We start from the raw sequence: 25,992 nt of genomic DNA, 5'->3' as shown, positions 1-25,992 counted from the left end.
GCTCTTTACTTCTTTCTCCTGTTTAGCCAGTTTGGCACTCACTCCCTTACCACTGCTGACCTCTGTATCTTATTTTGCCCATCACCAAAGCAGGAGTCGTTAAAAGCCCAGGCGCTCACCTCCATGCTACCTGCAGAATTCCAGAGGGGTGTTGCTCACAGGCCTCCTCATCTCCTGGTCCTCAGAGGCAGCGTGCAGCCCAGCAGTGTTCTGGAAGGACAGGAATGACCACTGAGCAGCTTTGGCTTTCATGAACCTTTGGGTTAATTAATAGTTAGTCAATGGCAGTCAGAAAACAGCACCTGACTTGTCCTGGGGGCCTGGGCTGGTAGCTCGTGTCCTGGATGCATCCAACTGAATTACTTCCGTATCCCTCTTCTACTGCCTTCCAATGACCTCCAGAATTAAAAAATGTTTTCCTTCAGTGCTTTTACAGAATCAGAGCTTGAACTGCTGCCATTGCACCAGGTTCAGCAACTCACACCACCATTAGATGTTCTCTGTTCACACTGATGTCATTCCTACACGAGACCAAAGTTGGCTGCCCAAAGTGTGGAATGTGTGTTAGCAAAACATGAATGCAGTAGGAAAACAATATTGAATGTGAAATACTGGGCAGAGCTTCCAGTACTAATTACAACCATTCAAATAACCTGCTCAAAGGCTTTGCTGCAGCAAAATCAATGTTCCCAATAATGGCTCAGGTACAGCCTAGTCCAGTGAGGACAGCTCTACAGCTGACTCTCATGCTGGGTCAATCTCAGCATCCAAGACAAGCTGCTCAACACTGGTTTGGGTTTGTTTACCTATGCTTCCCTTTTATTTCTTGGCTCAAAATCCAGTTCTGAGGCCCTATCTTGAAAACATTTCAAATTGATTTCACATGCAAACTCCTCTGCAAAGTTAAGGCCCCACATTTTTTTACTGTGAATATTGCTTTGCGAATTGATGTCAGCACAACTGGCAAACAAAATGGATTCATCAGGACTGTCGGTGTTCAGGAACTGTCAATAGAAAATCAATGTTTAGGGCAGTAGACCACTATAAAAAAGGAGAATGTAAGTGTTATTAGCTTAGATGTATAACCTGATTATATGGAAGCCTCAATGGCAATTACTGTGAATGTTTATCTGCTTTCCGTAATGCTCTGTCAAATACAAATTGAACGAATGGTACAATCCCATTACACTAAAAGATAAATGCCTCAAAATAAAATAGGTTGAGCACCTAACACACTCACTGCCCTATTGATTTGTATGTTCACAGTGCATGCAGTCACTGACCTCATCAGCTGTTAAAGGTTTACTTAAATGTGTATAACAATCCCATGTATTTAAGCATCCCAATTAACTGTCTGGTTCTAAGTGAGATTCTCTCTGCAAATACTCAGTTTAAAGAATGAGCAGCATTTCCAGTACAGAATTGCCAAGTCAAGGATATAAATGGGGGACAAAGACATCAAATGCTTCTTACAGAGAGCATATGGCAGTGACACCTGGCTTGTGATTATGCTTCAAGTTTGCAAGTATTTAACAGGCTGAGAGCCTGTGTTTTTCAGAGTTGAGGACAGAAGAGAGAACCTGATACACAAATAAAAAATGGCAGGAGTGGATCAGCAAGCTGGAAAAAAAAAGAAAAACAAAACCACTCTATCCCTAAATTTTCTCCTGAGGGTTTTTAAACTAGATATTATAACACTTCAAATTGAAACCAGATGAACCCTTCCAACTGGTTTTCTGCCCTGTTCTTTGGCAACTGAGCTGAGCATAATACCCCACCTTCCAACACACACAGTCTTACCACCAGTAGCCGAATGTTCTAATAGTTTCTAGTTTTCTGATCTCAGAAGGTTCTTGGTCCTTTATATACCTATAAAGGTCTAAACTACAGCTCTTGTGTTCATTAATTCATTGAAGTTAACTAATAACCTTCCAGTAAGTGGCATCCTCTACTACACTTCCTTGTCTTGGATGTGATTTCTAAGTCTTGAAATAAGTGAAAAGGAGGTTTGTAAAACTAAAGAAGCAGATGCCTACTACTGGGCAGGAATTTCTTCGAAGAACAGCTTTTTCTTGCATCTGATGTAAAACCACTGACAGTAACAATGAAGATGTACCATTTATTTTAAAAAAAAGTTAAAAAAAGGGGTTTTATCTTTGAGAAGTATTTTCCTGTTATAAAGTCATTGGCTTCTATAATGGAAAATGCATAAAGTGACTTTCAATTATCTCTTGTCCTTCACTAATTTTATCAGAAAAGAACAAACAAAAAACAAACAAAACAAAACAAAAAAAAGAACAAAAGACAACAAAAACCCAAAGAAAAACAAAAAACCAAACCAAACAAAAACAAAAACCAAACCAAGCAAACAAAATACCGCAAACCAAAACAAAAATCCCACCATATTGCTCTTGGGGACTTTACCATTTCTGGTCTATATAACTTATTTCCATGAAACTATGGGTGGCTTTAACCTTTTCCCATACATCACTGGCAGTCCGAAGCCAAAGCTCCATGCCAGAATCCCGCTGTCTGTGGGTTCGGTGCCTCCCCCGGCGCTGCTGTGCTGGTTCGGCGCTGGCAGTAGGTGTCAGCAGCAGCTCACCGAGGGAACCTTCCCATCATCCCGGCAAGCGCCGCTGCACGGATCAGACATCAGTGCTGTAAGGCACCGCTGCTTTGTCACTCTGCTGCTTTTTTCTGACCAACCAAATAACGAAAAGCAGCGGGTCCGGCTGCTGAGCATCCTACGTGAGCATCCTTGTTTGCTCCACCGCAGCAAACAAGCAGGTGGGGCTTTGCTTACGCACTGATAAATCATTTGCATAGCAAACGTGGTGGTTCACAAGACAGGTGCTGGTCTCTGTGGGATCTCAGCACATCAGCCCTGATGTGCAGAGACACCGAGATAACCCTTGGGGGGCTCGGAGGTCCTGGAATGTTGCCAGAAGTGTCTGGTGGCTGGACTTTGATCCTGCACAGGAGACGACACCTGTATGAGGATGGGAGGATCACACTGGGATAAGTGGTGAAGGGATAGGTTAATTATAGAGTCAAACACAGGTTTTAGAATTTCGTTACAGGGGGGTCTAGAGAAGTAAGATGGAGGAATTGGGGCGTGTCCTCTTCTTCTTCTTCTTCTTCTTCTTCTTCTTCTTGGCCTCCATCTTCTGTGGTGGTGGTGGCACTTTGGGATTGGTTCTTACTAAAAGTGCACTTGTCAATAAGGGTGAAAAGCATTGGAGAAAATAGGTAAATATCTTATACGTAGTTTTGGGTATAAAGATAAGTGACCGCCCCGAAGGTAGTGAGTGTGTCCATGGCTGACGTGCTGTGCGGACCTCCGTCGGGCCGAGAGAAAATCTTGTAGATAAAAACTAATAAACACTGAAGACCGAGAAAAACTTGAAGACTCTTTTCGTCCTTTGGAGCGCGGGCTATCCCAAGGCCATCTCGAGCCTTTCCAGGCCATCAAAAACAGCTGAGAACGGGACAGGTCTCGAAGAACATTTTGTGCTGGAGAATGACAGGACACCGTGATTTGCACATTGAGAACGAGAGTGCCTGTTCTGAGGTCCGGAACTCTTCAGGCGAGTGGATCAAGTAACCGCAGAGGAAAGATCCTCCTTGTGGTACGACTTTACTGTAGAGCACTGCATAAGGATGATTCAGGGGATAAAATTTTAAGGAGAGGTTTTTCAAATAAAATCATACTAAGGGCAAGCTCACTACTCAGATTAAGAGCAAGAGAAAGCTCATTCACAGGTAGAAAGTTGGAGAGAGATTCTGTCGAAATAGAGTATGTCAGGCATCCTATGGGGAAGGCTTCCTAGATTTAAATCAGGGCGAATCTAGATGAGTAAAATAAAGTGTCAAACAAGTTGCACAAGTTGATGAAATAACAAGAGAGTGATAGAAAGACAACTTCGATATAGCATCTTTGGAACTGTCCACATTTCTAGATAATATTGAATGTGAAGGAAGTAAAAATCAAAAATCATTCAGAAAAAAATCTGAGGTTACATGTGCCCAAGCCATCTCGATCCAAGGAGCAGCAAAGTGAAGAAAAATCACTTCAGTTGAACAATGACCTTGACTCCAAAACACAAAAAAACCACCAAAAGCCACATGGCAAAAATGTCCATTAAATAAAATTACCAAATAGAAAGCAGGATGGGGGAAAAAAAAAATCCAATTATGCCAAAGCAGAAAGATGTAATAAAGGGGATATAAGGAGAACACTGCAAGTGTATTATTTCTGTTGGGAATGTTTGGCAATGCCAGCCCAATATGGTCACCTATTTTCTCTCAGTGAGGGCAGAGCACATACAGGAGAAGAAGCGATAGCTGTCTGACCTTGGCATTCGTGAGTTTTTGTATCCTCTCACATTGCAGTTTACAATCCAGCTGGCAGAAAACATACTGATCCGATACTGCTGTGCTAGATAGAAAAGCCATGATTATAGCAAACTTACGTAACCACAGCATATGCAGAGCAGCTGGTCACTACCAAACTGTAAAACCATAGCAAAATGAGGTTATGCAGGCATCTGTCCTCAGTCTGTCCATTAATTACATGCAAGATTATACTTATCAAACTTGTGGGAAACACCAAGCTGGAAAGAGTTGCAAGCAATTTGAGGGAGAAATGTATAGTTTAAAATTTTCTTGACAAGTTAGTGAAATAAATAAGATTGGAAATCAGCATATATAATATTTTATTCTTACTTATAATCACAGGAAAAAGGAGTACATTTATTGGAAACATTTTTCAGAAAGGATCAGGGCATGCAGTGAATCACAAACTGGTTGTGAATCAGCCACGTCATATTTTTATGAAAAAGCAAAGCCTTTTAAAGGATTCAGTGAATGAGTGTCACAGGGATACAAAAGGATCAACATGGCAACTTGCAGCAAGCACAGTGTGTGTTAGTACCTCATTTCAAGAAACATGAGAACCAACAGGGAAAGGTCTAAGCTAAATCAACAATAAAATAATCATGATCTAGAAAAAATAAGATTGAGAGAAAGAATGGATGTTGTCATGTGAGCAAGCAAGAGCAAGGTAACTGAGGCAGGTGACACACAAACTGTGAGTCAAGATCTCAGTAAAGAGTTATGATACAGACATAGAGAAAATCAGAAAAATATGCTAGAGATAATATGGCTTCATGAAAAATAGTCTGCTCTACTCACAACCCTTTCCTAGCTTTCTGTTCGTGAATATGATTGATAAATCCACTCCTCTGATGGATAATCTTTTTTCACCTCCTGTTTACACTAGAAGCAGCCAGCCCAGCACTCAAGGTGAAATTTTGGGGACTGCCCTTGATGAAGACAAACAAAACCACGTTACATTGAAAAGCAGAAAAAAAGCAAAATGATGGTTTGAGAAAGTGACTGAGGGATTACCTTCTGATATAAGGGTTAGCAGAACTGAAAGATTTAGCTAGTGCTATAGTAACCTACAGAAGAATATTTGACTGAAACTGTTACCCCTCCAAGAGCATTATTCCCAACTTGGCTCTTACAAAGAACTTCACTGGCTGCTCTCTGTAGTGTGGGAAGAAAGAAATGCATGTGGAACCTCTGATACAGGGGGACACCTAAGCTGTCTGGCAAAGTGGGAAACATCAGCTCCTCAGAAAGGGAATCCCAACAATCCCTCTTCCTTGCTGCACAATACCCGACCCCTCAAAGAAGGCCTTCCGCAGGTAAATTTACTACAGTTGCCAGAATAAGATAGAGAAGAAAGTAGAGGATTATGTAACTGCACCCAAAACATTGTCTCTCAAGTCTAGGTGTAGAAAAGACAAATAGATCTTTAGAAACAGATAGGATCTGAAAATTCTCTCAAGTGGAGAACCAATTTTACCACTGGTTTAATATTGATTTAGGTTTATCTAATCCCTGCTTTAATTCTTGTGCCTCAGTCACTCCCTAGACTCCAGACTCTTTCCAAACAGACTTTTTGTAAGCAGCCATCTCCTGTTGTATGCCAAAGCATTTCTCATAAACTTCCAGCAGTTCCCACCAACAAATAAGCTACCTCAGATGCAGAAAGCTACTGGTGTTTGAAATATGCTCTACTGACAGCAGATCCATGGACTGTTGGTCAGAACACCAGGGACACTTGCTGGGTCCTCCCTGCTGGAGTTCTGCAAAAGTTGATTACAAAATGGATGCTTTTAGACTAGAGTTACAGCACACTGAAGACCCCAGAGTATTGCAGATATCTCTTACTCACTTGCACAGTTCAACTACCCTTTCATTGTATGCCCACTAAATTTCACTATGCTTATGTCTGTATGCAAGATTTAAAAAAAATAAAAATAAAAAATTAGTTACTTCAGTTCTTTCTGATTTTGCCCTACGGTAGAGATGTCATCCATTTCCTTAGTCTGGTTGCATTTGAATTGCATTACAGGGCAGAAAAGTTCATAGAACAGAAGACAGTAAAGATAAGAAAGCAGAACAACAAAACCGAAGGAAAACAAACATTTTATTCCATTTTTAAGTTGTACTCTTGCTATCAGCAGAGCTGGAAAGACTGCCTGTTAATGATGAATAAGCATTAAGTAACAACACTTCCAGCTGACACATATATAAAAGAATTCACATATAGAAACTTTAGTAACCCTTGCACATCACTTGGAGATGGATTACAGCTCCCTTAGAGTCTTGTAATCTTGCCCACTCAAAGGGCTTATTCTCTTCTTTTAAAGGTTTTAGACCCTAATTCCTATACACATAGGAACACCTCCATGAATTTGTGGTAGGTTTTGAGATTTTGCATCTGTGAAAGCTATTGACTCATTGTTGCTACTTCCTTATAACTCATGGGAAACACATGAGACAGGGGGTTTTCATGTTCCCCAAAAGGGCAACCACAGCAAGGACAGAAAGGAAAAAGGAGAAGAAACAAAAAAAAAACATTTCATTAAATGAGTTTGTTTTCTAAGCAGGATATTTTCTTGAACTGAAACTTTGGTAAGTTAATTCAATTTCATCTTCTCGGAAACTTACATTGTTATATCACATGACAGTTGTTTCCCCCCTATACCATTAAGATTTAATCCCAATTCCCTTTTATACAACTGTGTTAAGAAGCAAAAGTAGACTTAGGGTCTCTAATTAATCATCTGCTTAATTTTTACATTTTTTATTGGGTAAGATGATTATATGTCCTCTCATGTTTTTTGTTGCTGTATTATTTAGATTTCTATTTGGAGGGATCTTGATATAACAATTATGTTTCACCTTTGCAATACATACCATACTGTCCTTTCTTCTTGTATCTTTTTGTAGAGAAATAGCTTATAATTCTTGTCTGGATGTTTAAGAATTGTTATTTAATATATTTAAAATAAATAGTTTCAAATTTAAAAACTAATTTAAATTTAAAAATAATTTTCAAGAGTTTTTCACAGACTTGAAAAATATGCTGTCTTCCATTATTTTGGCTAATTGTGCTTGCGGAGGTTGACTCTTAGATGCTGTGGCCAACATCACTGATGTTTCATATGATAAACAGTTCACAGCAGCAGGGATCCTGAATGCAAAAAACTTGCTCTGCTCTGCATGCAAAAATTTAACAGGATTGTGGTGTGCATGGGATGGGTGTTACAGTGCATCCAACAACAAAAGCTGAAGGGCAGCTAACCTTCTGGTCTAACTGACTTTGAACTTCACAGAGATCACACTAAAGTATGAAATAGCAACGCAATATGTCACAACAGTTGAGTAAGAGGAGATGATTGAGGAATAACAAATTTTGGTTTTGGAAGAAGGGAAAGAAAATAAAGTGTGATTACTACCTACCTAGACAGAGGATATGAAGCTTAATTGCACACCTCTCCCCATTCCAGGGAAAGAACTGCACTTACTCACTTGAAAGATGCCCCTAGTTAGGGGAAAAGCAACAGTGCTTGCATGTCCTGAAATATCACCCACAAACTTGGCAACATCTTGCACCGATGTTCATCATGTCTCAGGATCAAACAGCAAATGACCATTAAGAACAACTAAGACTAGGAAACATGTCTCTGTTTACACTCATCTGAACATCTGTCCATGAACAGATATTCTGCAAAATTCTGCAAAAATCCAATCTAGATTTACTCACGGCACTGACAAGTACAAACTAAAGTATGAAACTCAAAGCGTGCAACAGTGGAGGAAACATAACCAACCTAAAGTGGTGGCTATGAGAAGAGTCACTCTGCTCCTCTGTACCTGTTGTGACTTGGGTGTTGATGTGAAAGCCTAATGGCAGTGCTTGGGAGAAGATGATTTTCCTTGAAGGCTCAATGAGAGATCCCCAGATGTGATTTGGTAACTAAGTTCTTGGAACTCCATAAAGCATTTAAGTTTCTTTTTATTTGACATTTGTGTTAAACTTTCATCTTAATTGCTGTTGTCCATGTTTCAAATTTTCAATAAAATGTGTTATACTACCTTATTGCAGGAAAGGCATTTTCTGCACTATACCTTGTAAATCTTTAAGCTAATTAGAAATATGAATTGTTAGCTAGCCTCCTGAAGATGAACTTTATAATTCCCTCAGAAACTTGCTCTGAAAAGATGGGAATTTACAAGCCTGAAGATAGGCGCCTGTTCATGAGCATGGATTCAGGGGCAGATGAATCCATGTCACAACAAGCCCTTCTCGTGATACGTAATCATTGATTTATTGCCTGGTTAGTATGTGGCTGTGGGGGATCTACCCAGCCTGAGCATGTACTGTCAGGTCTGCTGAACAGAAAGCCAAGGTAAAAGGTCACCTTATTTAACTCTGCTCTCTACTTCCAAACTTTTTAAACTTCTTTAATTCCACTTGCCCTTAGTCAGTCTCTGTTTCTTTCATCCCTACTTTGGCTCATAGCCCATAGTGCTAGAGAACTTGCTACAAGTCTACATCATTTAACAACCATTTGTCTTTGCAATTCCCCTCTGAAGTTCAGCCCGTGCTATTACGTGGCTTCTTCATGTGGGAGGAGGCGGCAGCAGGGTGTATGAAGGCAGAGTTGCTATGGGGAAAGAAGTGCAAAGGGATGAAAGGTGGAGACATGCAAATAGCTGAAGTAAGAAGGAAAATGAAAGAAAGTACAGCAAGAAGGCAGAAGTCCTGGTGACCTCACAAAAGATGTTTCTCCCCTTTGTTTGGCCTCTTATAGTAAGATGATAATGCATCACATCCACAACTACACAAAGGGTTTATTCTGACCTCAGTCTGTGCACCAGACTGCTGACATTGACAGGAGTTTTGTTATGCTTTAAAAGCAGAATGTCATCATTGCAATCTGTTTTTCCACTGTTTTCTCTTTCTGTATTGGTGCTGCTCTTAGGTGTGCTATTCAGACATTGACCTGAGTGTAGTTAAACAAATCAAGCTGTCTGGAAGGATATGCATAAGAGAAGAAAACAAACAATGGAGCAGACATGAGGAAACAAATGAGGCACCTCTATTAGCTTCGTTTGCTCAGCAGCCGGCCTGAGACTGATCTTTTAAAGATTGTCTATGTTTAGTGCTTCCTAGTAGAGAGGACATGGCATTAGGGACCTTGAGGGTGTACTTGTGTCCTCACAGTGGAATACCAGAGCAGGAGGAAAAAGCCACTTTTATAGGAAAACTAAGATGGAAGTAAAGGCTGGTTGTAGTAGCAAGTCACTTTTTCTTTTGTTTCCTTTTTTTAAGGAGGCTTTTACTATATGTGAACTCTGCTTACATTGAAATAGAGATGGTTAATTTTCTCTTTGATATTTGAGTTTTCTGCTGTGTCTCTACAGGAGTGTAATAGCCTGACTAGTGACAGAAAAGTGTCTGGTGGAGAGAAATAAACTTGGAAAGAGCATGAACTCGCAGTTGCTCAGGAACTCCACCACCACGGCTGCATCTGCTCATTGTGGTCTCGACTGGAAACTTTTCCCCAGGCTGTCAGCATGGCAACCCATCACTTGCAAGGGGACCATGTCTTTCCCCAGGTGCCTAGTTTGTGTCAAAGTATGTGAAGCAGGAAAAAATGAATTATATCAGGCCAAAGAATTATTTGTAGTGTTTTTACACACACACGCACACAAAAAGGACTAGAAGAGACTTCTAGCACTTCAGACTCCTCAACCGATAAAATATTCTATTTACAGCTGACCTTTTGTGTTCCTCTGTGCCATCTCTGTGTTCTTTTAAGTGCCAGGAAAACTCTAGAAATAGTTTCTTGTTATTGTTAGTTAACAGAAGTGGATTTCACTCAAGATGGATGGTTTTTAAAATTTTTAATTTCTGGTAAGGAATAAACAATACAAGTGTGCCCGGTTAGAGCTTTGGAAATAGGAATTCTGTAGGCATTTTATTAAGGGTTTAAGAAGCTCAAATATGTTGAGATGATACATCAGGTTGTAAGCTACTTTGGGGTGGAATAGATTTTTCCTTCTTACGGAGGGGAAAGATCATTTTTTGTTCTTGGTTTTGTCCTGATATGGGAGAAGATCTTTCAAGACTTTTTCCTCATTCAGATTCTTCAGGAGTCAAGGGGAAGGAGGGAATGGTTACATCTATTATTCAGTCCTGTCACTGCTAATTTAATCCAATGCAGAAATAGGGTTCTGATACTGACAGATTAATTCCTGAAAATCTAGGCCTTACAGGAAATGTTCAGTTTTGTTAATCAAACCCCTTCTCCAGAGTAATGATACAGCTAGAATCACTCATCACTTTTTAGCATTACTTCTGCATAACAGGGGTGGGTCTCTTGAATGGGTCAAACTGCATAATCTTTTTGTCTGGAGATTTGCTTTTTGGAAGTTGTCCTTAAAATATTTTTCTGTGTGACTGTATTCTAAATAATTACACATGCAAGATGGATCAAGGACACCCACATGTGCTTAATATTAAATGTGTGCAAGCCTTGTGAGAAACATAAGGTTGGATGTTCACAGAAACACAGAATCATGGAATAATTCAGGTTGGAAGAGACCTCTAAGGGCCATCTAGTCCAAACTGCCTGCAATAAGCAGGGACATGTTCAGCTCAAATAGATTGCTTAAAGCCCCATCCAACTTGAACTTGAATGTTTCTACTGATGGGGAATCTACCACTCACACACAGGCAGCCTGTTCCAGTGTTTCACCACTGCATTGTAAAATTTCTCTTCCTTATATCTAATCTAAACCCAGCCTCTGTCAGTTTAAAGCCATTATCCCCTGTCCTATCACTTCCTGCCCTTGTAAAAAGTACTCTCTACAGCTCCCTTGTAGCTCTCCTTTGGGGAGTGGAAGGTGCTATAAGGTCAACAACCTTCCTATAAGAACCCCATCTCTCAGCCTGTCTTCACAGGAGAAGTGCTCCAGCCCTCTGAGCATATTTAAGGACTTCCTTTGTCTGGACAAAGACTTGTTGCAACAGGTCCATGCCTTTCCTGTATTGGGGACCCCAGAGCTGGGTGCAGCACTGTGGGCGGGATCTCATCACAGCAAAGAAGTGGGCAGAATTCCCTCCCTCAATCTGCTGGCCCTGATGCTTTTGATGCAGCCCAGGATACAGTCAGCTTTCTGAACCACAAGCACATATTGCTGGGTCACATCCAGCTTTTCATCCACACCAAGTCCTTCTCCACAGGTCTGCTCTCCATCATTCATCCCCCACTTGTACATCATTTGCCACCAATCTTCACCTGGAGGTTGAACCGTTGACCACTACCCTTGGGATGCAATGAATTTTAGGTGTAGTCAGGTGACTGGGCATAATGATGGGTTAAAACAGTATTCCCACTAAAACATGGTAGCAAAATACCTGGATGAAGAGAGGAAGTTTGCATGAAAACATGACCATCTTGGCAAGAACTGCTTATACCTACCTTTCCTCAAAGATGTGTCTTTTAGGTGTACTTTTTCATCTCACTCTTTGGCTTCATTGAAAGCTGGGAGAGAAGGAACTATCCAAACTGTACTGAAGGGACATTGTAATTTAGGGGTCATTCTTTCAGGATGTACTACAACAGATTAACTATACCAGACCATCACATTAAGTTCATTCTCTGGGATTCACTTTTGTCCATACTATAGTCTCTGTCTTTCCAGCATCTCAAGATGCAAGAGCTGTTGCTGTCCTCAGTAGTCTCTTTCCTTTCTCTTACTACCACTCAAAAGAATTCACTGGTGGCCTGGTTGTGCTTGGAAAAATCTCCCTCATCTCACACCCTCTCACTGAGGCCTTCCTGGAAATTCTCATAATTTTGTGAAGTGTCCAAGCTGGTGCCATCTCCTAAGGTGTGCCATGTAGGGACCTCAGTTGGCCATACCCAGGGCCATGAATCTGACAGAAGTGTTTTGAGGCTGGATTGCACAAATTAAGGGTGAGGTGAGTTTTACTGTGATGCATTCTGTGGTAACTTGTGGAAAAGAAAGTGTGCCAGGAAGTATAGAGAAGCAGCCAAAAGAGAGATAAAAGATGTTGCTTGAGACAAACTTATAACTATTTTTACCACATCCTGCTGTGAGAAACGAGCACAAGGTGATTATTGAGAAAAAAGGCAAAATAATGCCTACAGAACAGAGTGGGAGGATGCTTCTGTGCCCTAGCTGATGTCTCCTGTGTCCTTCTCCTCCATCCAGCCCGATTGATCTAGTTTTAGCGCCCAGGTGGATAAAATATCGGCATCTAAAACCATCGCTTCTTTCTGTGCCAGGGTGTGAGAGCTCTGCAGCGGACGGAGCGGCCCGGCGCTGGGCAGGCTCCGTGTATGTCCCGATGGGCACAGTCCCTGCCGGCGGCCTGGCAGCACCGTCGGCTCCTGGAGCCCGCTGGGTGCCGCCTGTGGGGAGGACGGCATCGCCCGGGATTAGCTCCCGGTTTAGGGGGAGGATCGCGGTAATCCGTGCCTGGATCGCACGTCCCGCGCTAGCCGGCAGCCGCAGGCCCTGCGGTCCCTCGGGCAGCGGCAGCCGCGGGGCCCCGGCCGGGAGCGGGGCCGGCTGCGCGTCCCCGCCTGACCCCGCAGCCGCCGCCGCCGCCCGGGGGGCGCTGCTCGGGGCGGGCCGGCGGCGGGGGCGGCACCGACAGCGACACCGACAGCGGCAGCGGTCCCGCCTGCGCCGGTGGGGAGCGGCGGTGGCCCGTGGCCGCCCCAGGGTGGGCGCAGCCCCGTGAGGAGAGCCCGTCATCCCGCGGCCGCGGCGGGAGGAGCGCGGCTGACGCGGCAGGGAGGAGGAAGCGGCAACTCCAGCGGGTGGACAAGCGGACGGAGGGACGGACGGACAGACAGACAGACATCCCCGGCCCGCCCCGGCCGGCGGAGGGACGGAGGGTCGGAGGGAGGCAGGTACGCGGTGTGCAGCCGTCCGGGGCTCCGTGCCCCCGCCACGGCCGGGGTAGAGGGAGCCCGTCCGGAGCCGCGGAGGTTCCGCGGCCGCGGGGACACGGGACTCGACTCAGCCGGGTACACGGGACTCAGCTAGGGGCACGGGACTCAACTCGCCGGGGGCACGGGACTCGGGGACGTTTCGCTTCCCTTTTGTTGCACCCGAACCGCCCCACACGGCCGGCGGTCCCGGGCAGCGCTCGGCGCGGCCCTGGCCGGGTCCTGCGGAGGGGCCGGGGCTGGAGGCGCCCCCGCAGGAAAGCGGCGCTCGGCGTGGGCGGGCGGCTCCGGGATCCGCTCGCGGACAGGGGGCAAAGTGCTCGCAGGCGAGTAAACAAACAAACATGCAGAAACTTCTGCTCCCCCCTCCCCCGCCGCTGTAATTTTAGGTATTGTGTTTGCAAAGAAGTTTTAAAGTCATTTAGTGTTTCATATTCTCCTCTCTCTCTCTTTTTTTTTTTTTTTTTTTAATTCCCACCCTTCTGCAGCAGTGTTACTGGCTCCTGCTAGTACTCTTGCCCTAATGTTTTTACTGCGTGTATATGGAGTTTTACACACTATGCTTTATTTTGCATGGCTGGCTCGGTGTGGGAGGGTTTGCTTTCTGGGTTGCAACTGTGGACACCACCAAACTCCATTTCAGTTCCGCTTCTTAACTCCATAAGGACAGTAAAGCTGTGCTGGAATCAGACATTTAAGAGGTGAAGAATGGCTTGGCGTTTACATTTAGAGCAGGTGAAAGAGTCCTTTTCCAGAGTCCTTTGCCTCTGTCCCAGCAGGATGAGGAGACCCTGGTTAGCTTAGCTTTGTGCCTTGCAGAGGCAGAGCTGTGAACGCGGTTTGGGTCTGCAGTCCCTCTGTCTGGTGGTCTCCGTGCCAGAGAGGCAAGGGCTGGAATTGTCTCTTTACTCACTTAAACACCTTCAGCATGAGAAGAGGTTGGAGGCAGGGAGAGAATTAAAATAATGCTTCCTCCTCCTGTGCAGTAGTTGCAAAGTATTGGTGCTCCCTGCATAGATGTTTTATGGGAAGGTAAAATTCTGACTCAGACTTGAGGGATTTGAATTAAGGAGAGAAGTGGTCGAGCTTGAAGGAGTATCCAGTAATATTCCCTTGCATGATTTTGTAACTTGCAGGATGTCTGCCTCAGTGCTTTTGTGAGCATTGGTCAGAGCTCCTCAGCTTCCCCTTGCTGAGACTTACATGCTCCTGCAAAGCTTTTCTTTTTAAATCTGAATTCTGTCAGGCTCTTTCCCTTAATTTTTGAGATTGTATGAAGAGCAGAAGAGCTTTCAACTATGCACTAGTTGGCAGCAAAAACCAGTTAGTGATCTCTGTATTCTCTCCTGTAAGTGCTGCAGCCTCTTTATTATGAACTCTAAGCTTTGAAATAGCATTGACATTTATACTGGCCACTCAAAATAGATCTTGACAGCCCTTGCATTTAATTTCTTTAATGCTAATCTAATAAATTCAGTATCTATTGTAATTTTCAAAGAGGATTAAACATTTCCTGAGGGAAAGTTATGCAGACTGGTGAATACATGGGCTGCATCCAGAGTGCTGCAAGATATGTAATTCATTGGTTGTGTTGTTCTTAGGGGATCTTGATAATCAACAACCCATAGAGTTGTTTGTTTTTATGATCAGTGTGTGCATTCTCATTCTCCAGGGACAGGTATCTTTCTAAGAAGCCTGACAAATGATGTTCAAGTCTCATTGAACAGAAATCTTCAAAAGACTCATGGGGGTACAGTAGTTGGATGGTTCCTTGTCCACTCTGCTTATAAAATAATGTATTGCAGGGAGCTAATAGTTCAAGTTTTAAGATATGAGCACTTTAAAACCACTACTCTGTTCATTTTTTGACTTGTTTAAAGTCAATCCACAAGTAGGTGGATAATTTCACTGTAATGGCATGTGTTTAAAATAGTGATGGGTGGTTTTTAATATGCAGAGTTGCTTCAACCTAGCTAGCTGGAGTAGCTGCAAGCCTCCAAAGCTGACTTGACCCAGCAACAAAATATTTCAGTAGGGTATGCTGAGGGCCAAAAATAAAGTATATTAAATAAAATGACCCAGGTATTAGCAAATGAAACTAGATGCAAAGCATCTCTTGTATCTCTTGGGATCTAGGGTTTATGATGGAAATCATCTGTCAGTCTCAAATGCCATGCATGCTAATTGCAGGTTCATGTTAATCATCACTGTATAAGAGGGTATGTCAAATCCTATTTTCCTTCCTATCCATACAGGATAAGCTGCTAATAAGCTGTGATCCTTCGGCCACATCCACACATCAGTTCTCTCCTGGGTTGTCCTCCCTATATCCCAGATCATTCTCCAGATGGTTTCAGTTTTATAATTTGCATGCAAGTAACTAGGGCTTTTTGTCCCGTGGCTACAAGCCATTTCATACACAAATACCCTGCATTTCTGCATGGAAATAGAGCTCAGATTACACATATTTGCAGTTCCAAATTATGTTTTTATGTTTTTGTTTTGGTTGTCTAAGTTGTCATTAAGAAGAATGTTATTTTGAAGGAATGTGCACTTCCCAAAAGGAAAGTCAGTGGTGGTTGGTTTTGTGACTTCATTTTTGGACATCCCTAAGTCATTGAAGAGTTATTCTGCTATAATATTTTTTTTCTGTAGACCAAGGAACTAGAAACTACTGTAAATAATGTATGTACTTATATAGACTGAGCCATAGTAAAGCAATATGTTGTTTTTATTTAAAGTTAGCTCTTTGAGTGTTTGTATTGAAGGATTCACTTTGTTCTAGTTTAAGTAGTATCCATATGGTAAAATGTCCTACAAAGTAAACACACTTTCCAAAGTAGAACTGCAGGGCTTCCACGTGCTGTAAGAACATTATAAAATATGTTAATCAGGTTCCTGCTTGCATTCCTAATTCGCAAACAGAATCTATTCCCCCAAAGTCTTCCAAACCACCTAGCACTGTGTCTGCCTGACTCTGAAAGTATCTCAAACATATTGGATCTCCCTCTTTGAGCAGAAAGTTCTTAAGCACCTTATCTAGAGCTGCTGTAGTTGAGCATCAAAGCCCTGAGGAGATGAAGAAAGTAGGGCACTGGCAGGCAATTGTAAACACACGCGCTGATGGATCGGCCGTGTCTCCAAATGCAGCTGTGTGTTTCCTCTTGGGAGCACTGCCCAAGGAGGAGCCCGTGCTCAGCCTTCCCTGGGAGCTGCTGCTGCTGGGGTTTGTCTGAGCAGCAGGCTGTGTTCTGGTAGGTGAAACCTGGGCTCCTGTGCCTGAGGGCTTCAAATCCACGTCTTCTGTCACCTCTGCAGCTGTTGGAGAGGCTGCAGGAGGCGAGCAGAAGGGCACACTTGGCTCCTTGTGTTGCCAGCTGCTGGAAGATGCAGCAGATTGCCCAAGGCTGGCACAAGGGAGCAGCAGAACTGTGACTCTGTCACAACAGTGTGTGTCCTGCTGGGATCTGGTGGTAGCTTGCTGGTGATGATTATCAGAGGTGAGCATTTCCATGACATCCTCTGTGTTTGAAGAGAGGATCACCACTTGACTAATTTCTCTAGGAGAGAACTGGGCCCAGGAGAACAGAGATCTCAGAGAGCTCAGAGATCTGGAGTGGGTGGTGACAGCTGGTTGTAATCCCAGTTTAGAAGTTCAAACCTGCAAGCTGAAGTAGGGAAAGTGTCCAGTGTTTCCTTCCAGAAAGCCCCATTTCCAGGGCAGGAATCCCCATCCTGGCCCACCACTGTCACAAATGTCTCTCTGCCACTTTTATATTATGCAGGTTTTTAGGTGGTGTTTTTCATCATGTTCTGTGCCACAGATGTGTGTGTTGGTGTCCTGACCTGTAACTCCATTCCTTTGCCCAGTTCTGTGTTAGGATTCTTTCTCCCTGCTCTTTAGCAAAGGAAGAAGTAGGGTTGTATCTTCATGTGATCTTTTCACTCCAGTTTCTCAGACACCCTGTGAGCATCCCCTGAGCAGGAACTTCCTTATTCCCTCATATTTGAAATGCTTTGCTTTGCAACTACTTTTTCTGTGGCTTAGGGCAGGAAAGCACCTGGGGGTTGGGGAAGTGTGGGCAAGCAAGATTGATGTCTAAATTTATTTCCCAGCTCCTTTATTCAAAGAGATGTCACATCTTACTTCTTGGCAGTCTTGTTTGAAACAGTGAGGGCAACTGGCAAGCTGCTAGTGCTGAGTGTCTTGCCAAATACTATTGCAAAATACTGCCAGTGCAGAAGTTGCACAGCTTTACAGACTGTTATGTTCCTCTGGGAGTAAACCAAAGGGGTACCAACTTCTGATCCTTTGCCTCTGAAGAGAAGCAGGACCAACATGTTTCCATTGCCTTGTGAGGCACCATCATGCTGCTTTGCTGCTGCTGTCTCTTCCAGCCCTTGGGATTCGTTTTCCTTCAATGGTACTTCTCCATCTCCTGCTCACTGTTGTGAAATAACCGAGGAAACAGAACTATTGAAAACATCTTCACTATATCGTTAGTTGCAAAGTATTTTGGGACAGACGTTGGACCAAGGAAAGCTCTGCCTCACATCCTGGATTCAGTGTTGCAAATGCAGCAGGTGCATCAGAATAGATTTGCTGTGCCCCACGGAGTTATACCCCCATGTGAGTGTTTTTTGAAGAGCCATGCAACTGAAGTAAATCCCAACTATTTGTCAGTATAATAGGGGATGCACAATCTGATATTTGAATATATGCAAACGGTGTGCCAATTATTGAAACCTTGTAACTTTGCTGTTAAAACAAGGCACGAGTTGGAAACACACATCTATTTTTCAGTAACTATCTTGATAGCTCTTTTAGAGCTTTGCATAATTAATCTGTGCTCAAATTGATATTTTAGTGAGAAAATGGGCACCTGTGAAGATTATTGTCCCATGGCATTGTACATAATATTGCATTACAGTGATAGTTCTGGATTCAGCTAGGAAGATAAGCGGGAGGGGTAAGTGCTGCTCATGGCTAAACATCTTAAATCATGCTGTTACTCTGGTTAGAAGGAGCCTTGGCAGGTGGTGAGTTAACTCCTCACCCTGAGTGTTCAGACAGGGCTGCTCAGGGCTGTGTTTGCCTGGGTTTTGAAAGCCTCCGAAGACAGAGGCTCCACAGCCCCCCTGGACACCCTGTCCTAGTGGTCAGTTATCCTTGTGGGGATTTTCCTTCTCATGCAATGCACCTGCAAGTCTGGCTTCTTCTCCAAGGCATTGGGAGGCTGCTGTTAGGTGCCCCTCAAGCCTCTTCTCAAGTTTCACAAAACAAATCCACTTGCCTTCAACTCACCTAGAGAATGTGCTGCAGCCCTTGACTGGCTGTGTTTTGGCCTCTTCCATACCCTGTGTAGTTCCTACTTAGGTGAAGGAATGTTGGATGCATTAGGATGCAAGTGTACCTGGTCTGCATGACTCTGAACTATTGTGTGTTTATATTATAATATTTTAGGTTTAGATTTTTGTTTGTTTGTTTGTAAATTCCTAGTGTTAGGTATTTAGGAACTGGAATCACTATCAAACCCTAAAATATGTTTTATACTAAATTTAGTAAATAAGTAAGGACTGAGCATTCAGAAAATGAATGCTTTTAGTCAACCATGGTAGAATTTCCAGTTTATGGTATGTGTTTTCCTTTAATGCTGGAAAGAGCATAGAGGAGGGACAGGAGGTAATTAAAGAAGAAAATAACTCCTGTACTCCCTTTGGATGGGACTTAACCATACTTTGAAAAGAAAGATGCATTAAGTCTACAAGTTTGGAATGCTACCAAAAATTACAAAACTTGAGAAAACTTAGGACAATTCAGAAATAAAAACTACCTGGCAAAAGTACCCAGACTGTCAAATGCCTTAAAGACAAGTGCATCAAAGAAGTAGGAGACTTCTGCTTCCTTGCTGCCATAGCAGTGGTGCAACTTGGATTTATTAAAGTGGGGGGGGGGGGGCAGGGAGAGAGAAAGAAAAAAGCTATGTTTTCATAAAAAGATAAGTAAAAAGAGAATGTAGCATTAAGGACTCTATAGCAATGTTTTATGACAGGTAAGAAGTGAAACAGAAGGGGGTTATTTGGGATCATAGTGGATCCTGATAGCCTAGAATCCAATTATCCAATTAGCCTCCTGATTTTTTCTTTTTTTTTTCAAATACTAGACACTCCTGTTTCATTTAGCAATAAATGTAATGCTGGTAATTTAATCTCCCAGTACTCATGGTAAATATCTTGTAAATAATTAACTTGTTTTCATCAATTGCTCTTTAAAAGGGGTCACAGATTTTTCAGACTAGTGAAAAGGCTGCATTTTATTATTTTAATTTCTAAATTTCATCTTCCCAAATCAGCCTTTGGTAAGAGAATATCTGTTGTCTTTGGAGTATTTGGGACTAACAATTCTTTCCTGCCATCCTTCTGTTTTCAGAGCCCTGATAATAAACAGAGTTTCTCTGTCAGGGAACCCCAAAACTGTCCTTTAGTTGTGGCCCTTGAAAATGATGTGACACTTTGAGCAGTGACAGAAAACCAGACAATTACTGTGCTCTGGTGAGAGAATGTGTGCTACAAAATTTTGAGCTGTCTTGGTGTAAAGTGTTTGTATCAAGAATGAACAGTGCTGTTTGCAATGAGGTTTTACATCTTGTGTGTGTGTCCACACACATTATATGTAACTCCAAAGGCATATGCCAGATAGATTGGTTTAACTTCACTTTTCTTCACAATTTTTTGGAGGTTGGCTGCCTCTTTGGTGCTCTTTTCATGTTAACTAATAGGTTACATGGTGGATGAATAGGATTCTTTATAGAATTATCTCAAACCAGGCACTGATTTATTTGAAAACAAAGAGTTTCTTTAGAGCTAAGTTTAAGCTGGCATTGCCATGAATCCTAGAATTATTCTACATTTAAATGAGAGAACAGTGATGCACTTGTACTTGGGCTTTGAACAGCACAGAGCTGTTGACCAGAGACTTGGAGACTGCTGAGCAAATCTGTTTAGGTTCCTTTGCCCAAGTTTCCAAGCCTACTCTTCTCTTCTCTCCTTACAGATGATGAGAAGCAAAGCTAAAAAGACACTATAAGTTGCATTGATCGATTTGTTTGGAGGAAGGCAAGTTGTTTGCTGGTATGTGATGAAAAAATGTATAAAGTCCTGCCCTGTAGCAATCTGAACACATACTTTTTCTCTGTTTTGCTTTGGGGTGTGTGGGGTCTAGAGCACAGCAGCTAAACAATACCTCACTTGTTTATGAAAAACCTTGGGAAGAAGGGGTGAGAAAGAAGAAAATATTTACAGTAGCTTTCTACCCAATTAAAATCAGAAGGCAGACTAAAAAGGAAAGAGTTCATCTACGGTCCAAGCCAATTAAAAGTAAATTTTGCTGCTTGGATGTTAATTTACACATCCAAGGCAATATAAATTTAAACTAGAAACTTGACTTAACCTCGCCAGTTCAGATGAACTTCAGATTTATTACTCATTTAGTTTTGGTCATAGCATCTGGGTGTTTAAGCACATTTTATGTGAATTGACATTAGAAATTCACGAACTGCCTTAAAATGTTAAATCTGTGGAGTACTTCACCAGAATGTGTAAATAATGCCTGTCTGCAACACAAGCTGGCTCAGATCCTCAGTTCAGATATTCTTATGTTTTACGCCCTCAGCCATTTATCCCCTTGTTTAATTATCTGGGAATAAAACCAGATTTCTGTAGCTTCTCTCATGTATTAAAAGATATCTTGAATTTCTCTGCAAATGCTTTAATTGTATTTGTTGATATTAGTTGAGATTGTTTGTGGGGTTTTACACATAAAATGTGGGTTTATTTATAAAGAATGGAAATAGAGGCAGAAGGAGGAATCTCATAACTCTTACAGGGTTTTACTCAAAAATTAAACTGCAAACTTGTCAATGCATGCACAAATCAGTTTACTGTTTTACATAGGAGCGTCACTTGAAATGACCTGAAAGAAATTTTATCATCAACCACTCAGACAAATCCTGGGTAATTATTCAGGGAACCATGTTGGATTTGTGATGTGCACAGAGTAAGAAACAAACCAGTCCTTGAGAAGGAATCTGAAGGGGCTGAATATTTCAGAAGCTACAGAGCATGAGGAACAGAGGACGGCCTTGAGGCTCAGAATCTAAACGGGGACAGGGGACACACACAGACATGTGCACAATTTGACACTTCTTTAGGAAAAGAAAGTTTATGAAATGAAAATATGTTGATATTAGGAAATGGCAAGGAGAAACTAGAACATTCTTTGTCTTGGTTACTGCTCTATGACTCGGCAGCTGGAAAAGATTGATGACTTGGGTGCTTGGCCCTTTGTTTTGGTTTTGCTATTTTAATTATGAGTCAGAAAGTCCCTAGACATAGATCCTCATTTAAAGAAAAGAAAGAAAGAAAAATAGGACAGATTATTAGCAATGTTATTTTAAAGTAAATGCAGTTGCTAAGTTAAAATATTGTGATAGTTGTTGCAGTGTATTTACAGATCTACCAGAGATGTCCATATGTCACATCAGATGTCAGTTAAAATCGTCAATATGTTGTCTCAAATCAGTCAGTGCCTGGTGTCTAGAGAGTGAACACTGTCACTCCAGTCATGCTTGTTGCTGCAAAATGCAAAAGTGGAGGAAAGCACTGTTGTTCTGCTCTGCTATGGCTGCTGTGTCCTGCTTTGGTCTCTGCCACATGGATGTCACAGCTGGTCCCTGGATTTCTCTGGCTTGGCTTCAGATGAGTCTCTCTCACATTATTAGTTCAGTTCAGGAGCGAGCTTCTGGATTACATCCATTGTGGTTCACTCTGCTGGGGGATCCTAGGGAACATGAGTTGGATTCTTTTCAGATGAAGTAAGATTGGAAGATGTTCTTCCAGTGTGCCCTTAGCACTGATCGAGGCACAGGACCAGGCTAAAACTGGGTTGAAGCAAAACACACAGCCTGCCATGCCAACATGGGTCATGTGGTGCTGCATCTTCAGCATCAACTCTCTTCCTCTCTGTGGATATGCTTTTCTTGCACTGCATTATTTGCTAAGACATTGAAACAAAAACTGCAGCCAGAGTAGATCCAAGTACCTGGAGCCTGTCTTTTCTCTTGACTTCAGGTGCATCCTTCTAAGTCATTGCTCATTAAAGTGTAGCACACCTCTGAAATTATTCTCCCTGCAAATGGCAGTCTCGTTTTTAATCTTTGTTTTTCCCAGCTTCCTTCCTGTCACCTGACTTCCCTCAGAGCTTCTCTCTGTGTTTCTAAACCACTTTTTCCTCCCTTCACTTCTGGTTTGCCACCATGACATTCCTCAACTATTGCTCCCAGCCATAAGGTCAGTCTCAAGTGATCTCTGCCCCAAAGATGCAATCTGTGTTTTATGAAGAAATGTTCACTTCAGCTGTTTTTAAAGCTCTTTCCTGGTGAAATCTCTTCCATTACTTCACTACCCTTCCAACAGTTTTTTCATGTTCTTGTCTCTCCTCATCCAGTGCTTATTAACCTGAACCTTTTTAAGCTCATTAGGACTTGTCCTGAAGAGACAATTCCCTTCTCTTTGAAGTAGTCTTCCAGGATAACAGCCACCCCTCAAGTGGGTTCCCCCCACCCCACCCCACACTGGCTTGTCCGTGCCACTTCCCCATAAATCACATTTTCCAGACCAGTTTTCATTCTTATTTCTGTTCCCCAGACCCGCACAGGTAGGACCACCATGCCCTAGATATTCAGACAAAAACAGACTGAAGTAGAATGACTTTTCTGAGTTCAGCAGATTATGCTCAGGCTTTCCACTCTTATTTTATATCTCACAGCAGTATTTGTCTTAGAACAGCATGACATTTGTCTTTGTGACCTGCTGTAGTCTGAGGCCTTGTTTCCCATCCTGTACTTCCATATTAGATGTTTCCTGCCTGTGGGCAATATTTTGCATATAACCTGCTACATTTCACTCCATTCTTCCAGATCACTACCCTGTCCTGATGATGATATATTTAACCTCTGTTTCTCACATCTAGGATTAATATTTATTCTTCCTGCTTCTGTAACCTGGTTGTTAAAATATCTCAAGGCAGTTTCAAAGCTTTTCTAAAGGGAAGGTGTGACATCTGTGATTTCTCTCCTACCTCTCTGGAAGGCTGTCAGAGGAAGTTAGCAATCTGATTTAACAAATCTCTTTTGTCTGTTACTTAGGATTATCTTCCAGGTGCTGCTAATTGATCTGTTTTGGATTGTTTTCTCCAGGAATTTGAAGCTAAACTGACTCACTGGGTCTTTAATATTCTTACCTGGTTTTTGTTGCTTTGGTTTGTTTACTTGGGTTTTTTTCCATTGTGCAGACATGCACACGCTTCCATTCACATTCTCTGTCTCTCTCCTGTTCCTCCTGAAATCTTACCTGTCATTACTGTTATTTATGCCAATCACTGCTTGCATTTGACCCCCTTGGTGTAGACTGATGTCCTAGACATGATGGTCTTCTGGGTGTCATCTCTCATCAGCTTTTCTCTCTGTAGGGTCAGAAGGTTTTTCTGGCTCTTAGGCTATAAACATATTGATAATAAGGATTTCTTTTTGTTGCTAGTTTGTTGGGGGTTTTTTGCATTATAGTTCTACCTTAACCGCGTTGATTCTCATAACTATGTACTTTTGCAGATTTTATATTTATTGCTAGCAATTTGACTATGTTTTCACATTCTGTACCTGTCTCGACAAATAAATCTTCTGCTGCTTTTGTTTATTTTTACAGGGCACAAGCACCGATTATCATGTTGTATTGTTTTGTAGAGGAATTGCTGCTTCTTTCTTGTCTCCCCCCCTTGGTGTCTCCTGTGTTCACATTCTCTTAGCTTCATTACTGGGCTCCACCACCTCCCATTTAATGACATTTAGTCAGCTTTCCTTCTGAACTGGTTGCTTTCCATTTGTCTCGAAACAAATCTAAAGGATCCACTGCCTTTTTTAAATGTAAATAAAAAATCTAATTTTGAATAAAAGAACTTTAAGTCTAAACTAAACTAAAGTGCTGTCAATTCACAGGCCTTTGCTCCCTATGCCATGTGACTGCTGAGATACCACATGGTAGTAGATTCCCTGCTCAGGCTCTTTGGTTTTACTTCCAAGTTGCTAGCTGTTTGATGTGTAGATTTGAGATATCAAACAAATAACCCTGGTGCTGTAGGTGGTTTTTAATGACTTTGTTGTTGTTTAAACTGATTAGCCCTGTCAGTGCAAATGGCTTGTTTTTGCAAGGCTTCAGATTCTGCTGGCTGTCATTGTACTTGTTGTCTGCCATTGTGCTGTGACAGTGGATCTACCATAGTGGGAAACATCAATTTAAAACCTAAGGAGAGTGTATCCTTTCAGATTTACACAATGACAGAATGGTTTGGATTGGAAGGGACCTTAAAGATCACCTAGTCTCCATTTCTGGTCTGTAACCTCAGCCCATTCGTGGGATGGTCCAGATTTTGTTTCATAAGTTGTTGACACTGTAGAAAGGTCAGATGCTGAATCCAGACTCCTCCAACCATGGATTTCTCATTTCTCTCCATGGCTCATCACAGCAATGACAGTAGAACATTTTAACTGAACCACTCCATCAGAACGAGCAGCTGCTTGACGTGGGTGACCTCAGCAATGAACTGAAATGCCTCCCCTTGCTGTTTTGAATGGGGAATGCTATGCTGCAGTCCACTCCCAAGAGACAGCTAAACCTTTGGGTGTTCACCCTTGGTGGCAGCAGTGATGCCAAAGGATTACCATTGACTTGTTTCACATCCAGGGTGGGTGGCAAAGGCACCTACCCTGCTGTGGGAAGCCCATCAGTTTGGAACTTCCTCTGAATTAAGGCTGTGACATGTGCTGCCACACTTGGAAAAGAAAAGGATCTGGTTAAAATGTAAGACAAATTATGTGTTCAGAAGATACTAACAATTATTCTATGGAATAATCTTTTGTTAGTATGATTTACTTACTTTTGTAGTAAATTTGTCCCAACTGCCCCCTCCCCCCCCATATAAGTAGTTTGGGGTTTTTGGTTGGGTGGTTTCTTTCTTTTCAAAGAAAATCTCGAAATAATAATTATTATTTTAGTTATAAAGTAGAGGAGTGCAAGTTCTGCGTGTTTTCCTCTCTCCTTCCAGACACTACAGGAAGTCATGGTCTCCCCTCAACTTTCCTGGACACACAATAAAACAAAACTGAACATAATCCCATGTAAATTAAATAAGTAATCCCAACATCTTGTTTTCATACTTCCACAATTGTAATGGCCATACAAGTATAGTTTGGCTCTATCTGTCCACCATGGTAGGCATATTAATGCTTTCAAATTTTCTTTTATGTGAAATATCCAAAATGTATTTTTCTTTGGTGTTTGATGTTTTATTTGTTCACTTCTTGTGTCACTCAACCACTGGTTCTTTTGTTAGTTGATAGAAGTTCTACTGCCTCTTGTTTATCCCATAAATTGCTCTGACTTGTGTGACTTGTGACATCTTTCCAATAAAACAGATTTGAAGATGTGGTACAAGTTTAACTGTGCAGGTTCATGTTATGGTTTAACCCCAGGAGGCAACCAGGCCCTTGCTCACTCCCCCTGTCCTGGTGGGAGCCAGGGGAGA

At 42.2% G+C, this 25,992-nt stretch overlaps 1 protein-coding gene across 1 annotated transcript in view; it reads left to right on the top strand.

Annotated features, from left to right (window-relative positions):
* The first annotated feature begins 13,268 nt into the window (after positions 1–13,268).
* Positions 13,269–25,992, top strand: part of SGK3 (serum/glucocorticoid regulated kinase family member 3) — a 54,895-nt gene continuing 42,171 nt past the window's right edge. The window contains exon 1 of the mRNA XM_054285259.1: positions 13,269–13,316. The gene's annotated coding sequence lies outside the window, so the exon portion shown is untranslated. The remainder of the gene's footprint in view (positions 13,317–25,992) is intronic.

Source organism: Melozone crissalis, unplaced genomic scaffold (genome assembly GCF_028551555.1).
Source record: "Melozone crissalis strain CALT ecotype California unplaced genomic scaffold, PUWL_Pcris_2 ptg000042l_1, whole genome shotgun sequence".
In the NCBI taxonomy this organism is placed as follows: Eukaryota; Metazoa; Chordata; class Aves; order Passeriformes; family Passerellidae; genus Melozone; species Melozone crissalis.
This window is presented reverse-complemented; position numbering and strand designations above follow the sequence as displayed.